A 6,546-nucleotide genomic window follows, 5' to 3' on the forward strand; every position below is an offset into this window, starting at 1 on the left:
ACTTTGGAACTATTTAACCTGACTGCAGAGCAGGCACACTATACAATACTATTCTGCATCGTTAATAATGGACTAGACTAGACTAAATGGAGTAGACTAAAATAACTTGTCAGTGTAATGTGATGTGGTTCACTACTAAGGGCCTCCGATAGAAGAAATCAAAAAGATTGTTTCAAATTACTTGAGACAAAAAAAAAAAAAGACCAAATTATTCATTCCTTTTAGGATGATTGAATGTGTACATCACAGCTTAATGATAAATAATAATTTTTCAAAGAATCATAATCTAGAATATTATTAAGGATTTTTATAAAACATGTGGTATAATATACTAACTCTGCTTTAAAAAAATCTTAAATTTGTAATCACCAATCTTATTCCTGGTCATTTGGAAGAAAATAAAAGGACAGTGTCCTCCATCCAAACTCCTAAAACTCCACAATACCTGTAATTGGGGTAATATTTTGAAAATGATTTATGTGATTTTTTTTCTCCTTTGCCTGGGAATCAATTTGCCTTGGAAATAGGGAGTATGGCACTATTTCAAGTTGCAAAAAGAATGGAAAGAAAGAAGGAATTAATATATTCAGCTTCTGAAATTCAAAACAGGAGTGTGCAGCAAGACAAAAGCCTTGAAATCCAGGCTGTTCTTTTGAAAGTCATTCTTGAAATTCCTTTATTTATGCCTTTACTTGTCATCAACCAAACATGAGAGAATTTGCTTAGAGTGTTTGGCACTCTAGAGAGGTCTTCAGACTGGGGCAGACAAAAACTTTCCAAGAGGTCCCAAAGTACACAGTTTTATGGGAACTAATTTCTAGATCCTCAACTTCCACAAGTATGATTTTTTTTTTAAGATCATTTTAAATTTAATTTCACAGAGAGAGAGATCACAAGTAGGCAGAGAGGCAGGCAGAGAGTGAGGGGGAAGCAGGCTCCCTGCTGAGCAGAGACTGATGTGGGCTCAATCAATCCCAGGACCGGAGACTATGATCTGAGCCGAAGGCAGAGGCTTAACCCACTGAGCCACCCAGGTACCCCACAAGTACGTTTTCTAAAACTGATTTTCCTGAAAACCTGTGCAGTCAGGATGCCATACTGATTCTTGGTTCCCACCTACTAGTTTTCCTTCCGTTCTACCATAGAAGGTGAACTCTCACTCACCTTTATCCTACAGTGGTACACAGCCTGAATTTAAAAAGCTCCTGGGAATCAAAGGAACACCTGGAAATACTGGGGATGCTCTTGAGATACCAGTGACCAGCCCCAATAATGAGTGACAAACCCTATTAAAAATCGTGAGTTTTCTAATGGCTTTCAACAAAACTGAAAGCAAACCACTATCCAACTGGCCACCGAGAGATTCATTAAAATAGTTTTCTTAAAAGAAAGTTCTTTTTACAGAAGAATGCCAGCTAATGAATGTAGAGTATAATAGCTGGGGCAGCATTTTTGCAGGTCCCAGTGAAATAACTTATTCAGGCAAGGACTAAAATGGGTATTGAAACCATCAGATGAAAAGTTTTTGAGAACAGGTTGTAGATTATTTGCAAACTGCAAAGGGAAATGTATCTTTTTCCATGCTGAGACTGGAAGGTCACCATTTTAACCAGGTGACCAAATTTTTAGTATCACTAATAGTGAGACGACGTGAAATTATGTGCTTAACAATGAAGCAATATGACCTACCCAACATTACTAATCAAGTATTCTTTCTAAAAAAATGTTTAACCTGAGTCTAATCGAACCTCTATTCACAATGTCTAGTTTTTTTTTTAAAGGGCAGGGTTGAGAGAACAAGTTATAAAACATTATGAGGAAATAATTAGCCAAACAGAATACAGAATAGTCTACAAGGGGACTCGACTGGACTTATCAAAAAGTCAATGTCATGGGGCACCTGGGTGGCTCAGTTGGATAAGTGTCTGACTCTTGACTTTAGCTCCGATCATGATCTCAGCGTCGTGAGATTGAGCCCTGTGTCAACATGGAGCCTGCTAAGATTCTCTCTCCTTCTCCCTCTGCCCGCCTACCCCACCGCTCATATGCTTTCTTTAAAAAAAGTAAAATAGGGGCACCTGGGTGGCTCAGTGGGTTAAGCCACCTTAGCCTTGGGCTCAGGTCATGATTTCAGGGTCCTGGGATTGAGCCCTCCCTCTCCCTCTCTCTCTGCCTGCCTCTTTGCCTACTTGTGATCTCTTTCAAGTAAAGAAATAAAATCTTTAAAATAAAATAAAAAATAATATTAAGTCAATGTCATGAAATAAGAATTAAAAAGTTGTGCTGTTAGAGATTCAGAGACTAAAGACCACAACATAGGATTTGCTGAAATGCAGACTGGGAATGGAGAGAGAGTGGATATAAAGTAGCTGTAAAATATTTTGGGGATAATCTGGGAAATTTGCATTGTGAAATGGACATTAGGTGATATCATGGAATTGTTTTCTATATTAGGTGGGAGAAAGGAATTGTAGTTTACGGGAGAATTTTCTGATTCTTAGGAAATGCTCACATATTCAGAATAAAGTATCAAGACAAATGCAAGTTACCCTCAAATCGTTCAACAAGAAAATATATGTATGTACATAAACAAAAGGGGCAAGTAAATATAGCAAAACATTAACAATTGGTGAATCTAGGTGAAGAGCATATGGGTGTTTACTGTACTTATCTTTAAAATTTGTCAGCTGATTGAAAAAATAAACACTGCCCTATGGTAGAACAAGTACGTGCCACATAGAGTCTGGCCCTTTCCAGCTCAGGTTTAGTGAAAAAGAAAGAGAGATCAAGGAAAATAAAGCTGTCAGGAAACCAGGCCTGAGTTCTTTCTAGGCCAAAGTTGGATTTGAGTGTATTCATTTTCTACTGCAGCTATAACAAATTACCACAAACTTAGTGGCTTAAAACAATACAAATGTATCATCTTACAGTTCTGTAGGTTAGAAATCTAACATGGGTCTTACTGGACTAAAATCATGGTTATGGCAGGGCTGCATTCCTTTCTGGAAGATACAGAGAGAATCTATTTCCTTGCTTTTCCAGCCACCCACATTCTTTGGCTCAAAGCCCCCTTACTCTATCTTTAAAACCAACAACTTTGTACCTTTCTAACCATTACACCATAGTCACATCTGCCTTTGACTCTGGCCTCAGACTGGAAAGTTTCTTTCAAGGACCCATGTCGTTAGATTGGGCCCACCCAGATAATCCAGGATAATTTTCCTTCTCAAGGCCCTTAATTTAATCATATCTACAAAGTCCCTTTTATCTTGTAAGGTAATATATTCATGGGTTCCAGGGATTGGGACATGCACACCACTACGGGGCCCTTATTCTGCATACCAGTGAGCTACCTCTGTGTTGAGAGGATCTCTTGCCTTTGCTCCTCTTTTGGGATGACTGCCCAGGACCCTCATACCTCACTCTCGGCACTTTCCATGGCTGTTTGGGCCAATGGCAAGTCTCCAACAGTGTAGTCAGGCAGAGAGAGAGAGAGAGAGGAGTCAACTATCCTAAGCTGTTCCTATTCCACTGAAGCATGGAGGCTGAACTAACAGCCAGAGGGTCTGCCATGGCTAGGTGAGGTGACTCCACAGCAGGGGCCAAGAGGAAACTGAGTCCACAAGGGGAAATAGCCAGTACTCCCTAGGAGATTTGCCTAAAGCCGAAACCAGGCCATGAATTCACCAACTGCAGGCTTCAGCATCACAGACCAGCAAGCTCCCTAGCAATCGGGCCAACACGGGGTATCTTGTCAAAAAACTGCCAGTACATACTCTAGGTCCAGAATGAAGCCAGTGAGTACCATCTCTCTCACCAATTCCATAAGGATGTGACGTTACTGCTCTCCACCCTACCACCCTGTATAAATGGATGTTACCATTAGAGAAGATGTAGGACATCCTTGGGAGGCATTATGAAACATGAAACATTTTTATCTAAAGGAGACTTAAACTACTTAAAGGAATTGTTTAAATAATGAAATTGAACTATATTCGAAACTAATTAGACACTTAGGGTTTTTTTTCCTCTTGTAACCTAATCATTGGGGGGGGGGTGTATGTGTGTGTGGTTTTAAAACATCTCCACAAATTCTTTGATATTTCTCCCTTCAAATAGTGGTATCTAATACCACTCTCCTCAAATGTGGGCCTTCCTTAGTAGCCTATTTCCAGTGGAAAAAATGTGGCAGAAAGGGTTCTATGCAACTTCTGAAGCCAGACTGTAATAAGGATAGTTTCTGTCTGGCTCTCTAACATCTCAGATTACTCATTCTAGGGGAAGTCAGCCACCATGTCAGGACATTCAACCATCTTGTGAAGGGGCCCACATATGGAAAACAGGCCTCTCACCGACCAGCACCGAGGAGCAACCAGCTAGTGAGTCGACGTGGCAGCAGATCCTCTGGCTCTTGTCAGGTGACTGCAGTCCTTGTCAACATCAGGACTGCAGCTATGTTGCCAGACCCCAAGCCAGACTGCCCAGCTAAGCTGCTCCCAAATTCCTGACCCACAAAATTAGGAGATGTTTGTTATTGTTTTAAGCTAGTAAGATTTAGGGTATTTGGGGTTTTTTTTAATAGATTTTATTTATTTATCTAAGAGAGAGCAAAAGCGGGGGTAGGGCAAAGGGAAAGGAAGAAGCAGGCTCCCTGCTGAGCAGAAAGCCCACCGTGGTGCCTGATCCCAAGACCCCGGGATTGTGACCCAAGCCGATGGCAGACACTCAACAGACTGAGCCACCCAGGCACCCCAGTTTTAGGTTATTTTGTTTTACAGTAATAAATAATACACAGGTGAAAACTCTGGAATAAAAAACAAGACACCCACTCTTTCTAGGCATAGCTGAGCAGTAATAAGTGAAATAAGTATCCCTGCTACATATATGTGTTCCTTACATGGAAGGTATGTGGTTTCATGATGCCAAGACATCAGGAAGAGGAGAACACAATTAGCTTACTTACAGTGTTGTTTGGGAGGAAAAAAGAAGATTATAAAGATTCAGAAGAGCTGCACAGAACTCTAGAACAGGAAGATGGACCTTAGATTGGACTGAAATAAGGGACCAGAAAGCTGTCAGAGCCAAGACAGCCACTGACTCTCCGTCTTTCTCTCTGAGGCTACAATGCCTATAGTCTTCTATTCCCTCTTCATTGGCTACATTCACCTGTTTCTCTTTTGATATCAGCTCATCCTGCTTTACGCTGCATTGATGGCCCCCAAAGGCTAGTCCCAACAGGCCAAGTTGTCTCTGAAACATGCATGACCTTACAAGCTCAATGCTCCTATCAAAGTAACCCAATCTCAATTAAAAACTGAACTACCATATGATCCAGCAATCCCATTTCTGGGAATATCTCAAAAGGAAATAAGATCAGTATCTTAAAGAGATATCTGCATCCCATGTTCATCAAAGCATCATTCATAGTAGCCAAGATACGGAAACAGTCTAAGTGTCTGTCAAAAGAGGAATGGATAAAGGAAATACAATACACACAGAGAAGTATTTTTCAGCCTTTAAAAAGAAGGAACTCCTGGGGCACCTGGGTGGCTCAGTGGGTTGGGCCGCTGCCTTTGGCTCACGTCATGATATCAGGGTCTTGGGATCGACCCCCTGCATCAGGCTCTCTGCTCAGCAGGGAGCCTGCTTTTCTCTCTCTGGCTACTTGTGATCTCTTCTGTCAAATAAATTAATTAAATCTTAAAAAAAAAAAGAAAAAAAAGAAGGAACTCCTGCCATTTGTGACAACGTGGATGAACCTGGAGGACATCATACTAAGTGAAGTAAGCCAGACAGAAAGACAAATACTGCATGATCTCACTTATATGTCAAATCTAAAGAAGTCAAATTCCTAGTAACAGTGAATAAAACAGTGGTTACTGGGACTGGGGGCTGGGGAATATAGGGAGATTCTGGTTAAAGGGTACAAACTTTCAGTTATAAGATAAACTGTTATAAGTTATAAGATAAACTGGAGACCTAATACACAGCACCGTGACTAGAGTTAACAATAATGTATCATATATTTGAAATTTGCTAAGATAGACTTCACATTTCCTTACCAGACACATACAAATAGTAACTATGTGATACGGATAAACTAATTAGATTGACTGGTAATAATCTCACAACATATATGCATATCAAAACATCACACTGTACATCTTAAATATAGGCAATTTTTGTCAATCATATTTCAATAAAGCTGGGGACAAATACAGGACCCAGTCTCTCAATGTTCTGATCTATATTATTAGGAGGCGGAGTCTGTTGGACTCAGCCTAAGTCAGATACACAGCTAGATCCCATCAGTTGTAGGCAGCAGGATGGAGAGGAGTCCTCATACTACCCTCTCAGCACTCCATAACTGGCAAATTTTATAAAAGTGCAGGGCAAGGAGAGGGAGGAAATGAATGACAGAAGAAATGACTGGCATCTCAGTATGCATGTACGTATTTTTACAATCCCATTAACTCTCCACGGGTGAACCTGCCAACAGCCCAACTCTGAACTCACAACACCTGTGGCCTCCAGCTCCCCTCTATT

This window comes from Lontra canadensis, unplaced genomic scaffold, assembly GCF_010015895.1.
Source record: "Lontra canadensis isolate GAN:19392208 unplaced genomic scaffold, GSC_riverotter_1.0 scaffold9, whole genome shotgun sequence".
NCBI lineage: Eukaryota > Metazoa > Chordata > Mammalia > Carnivora > Mustelidae > Lontra > Lontra canadensis.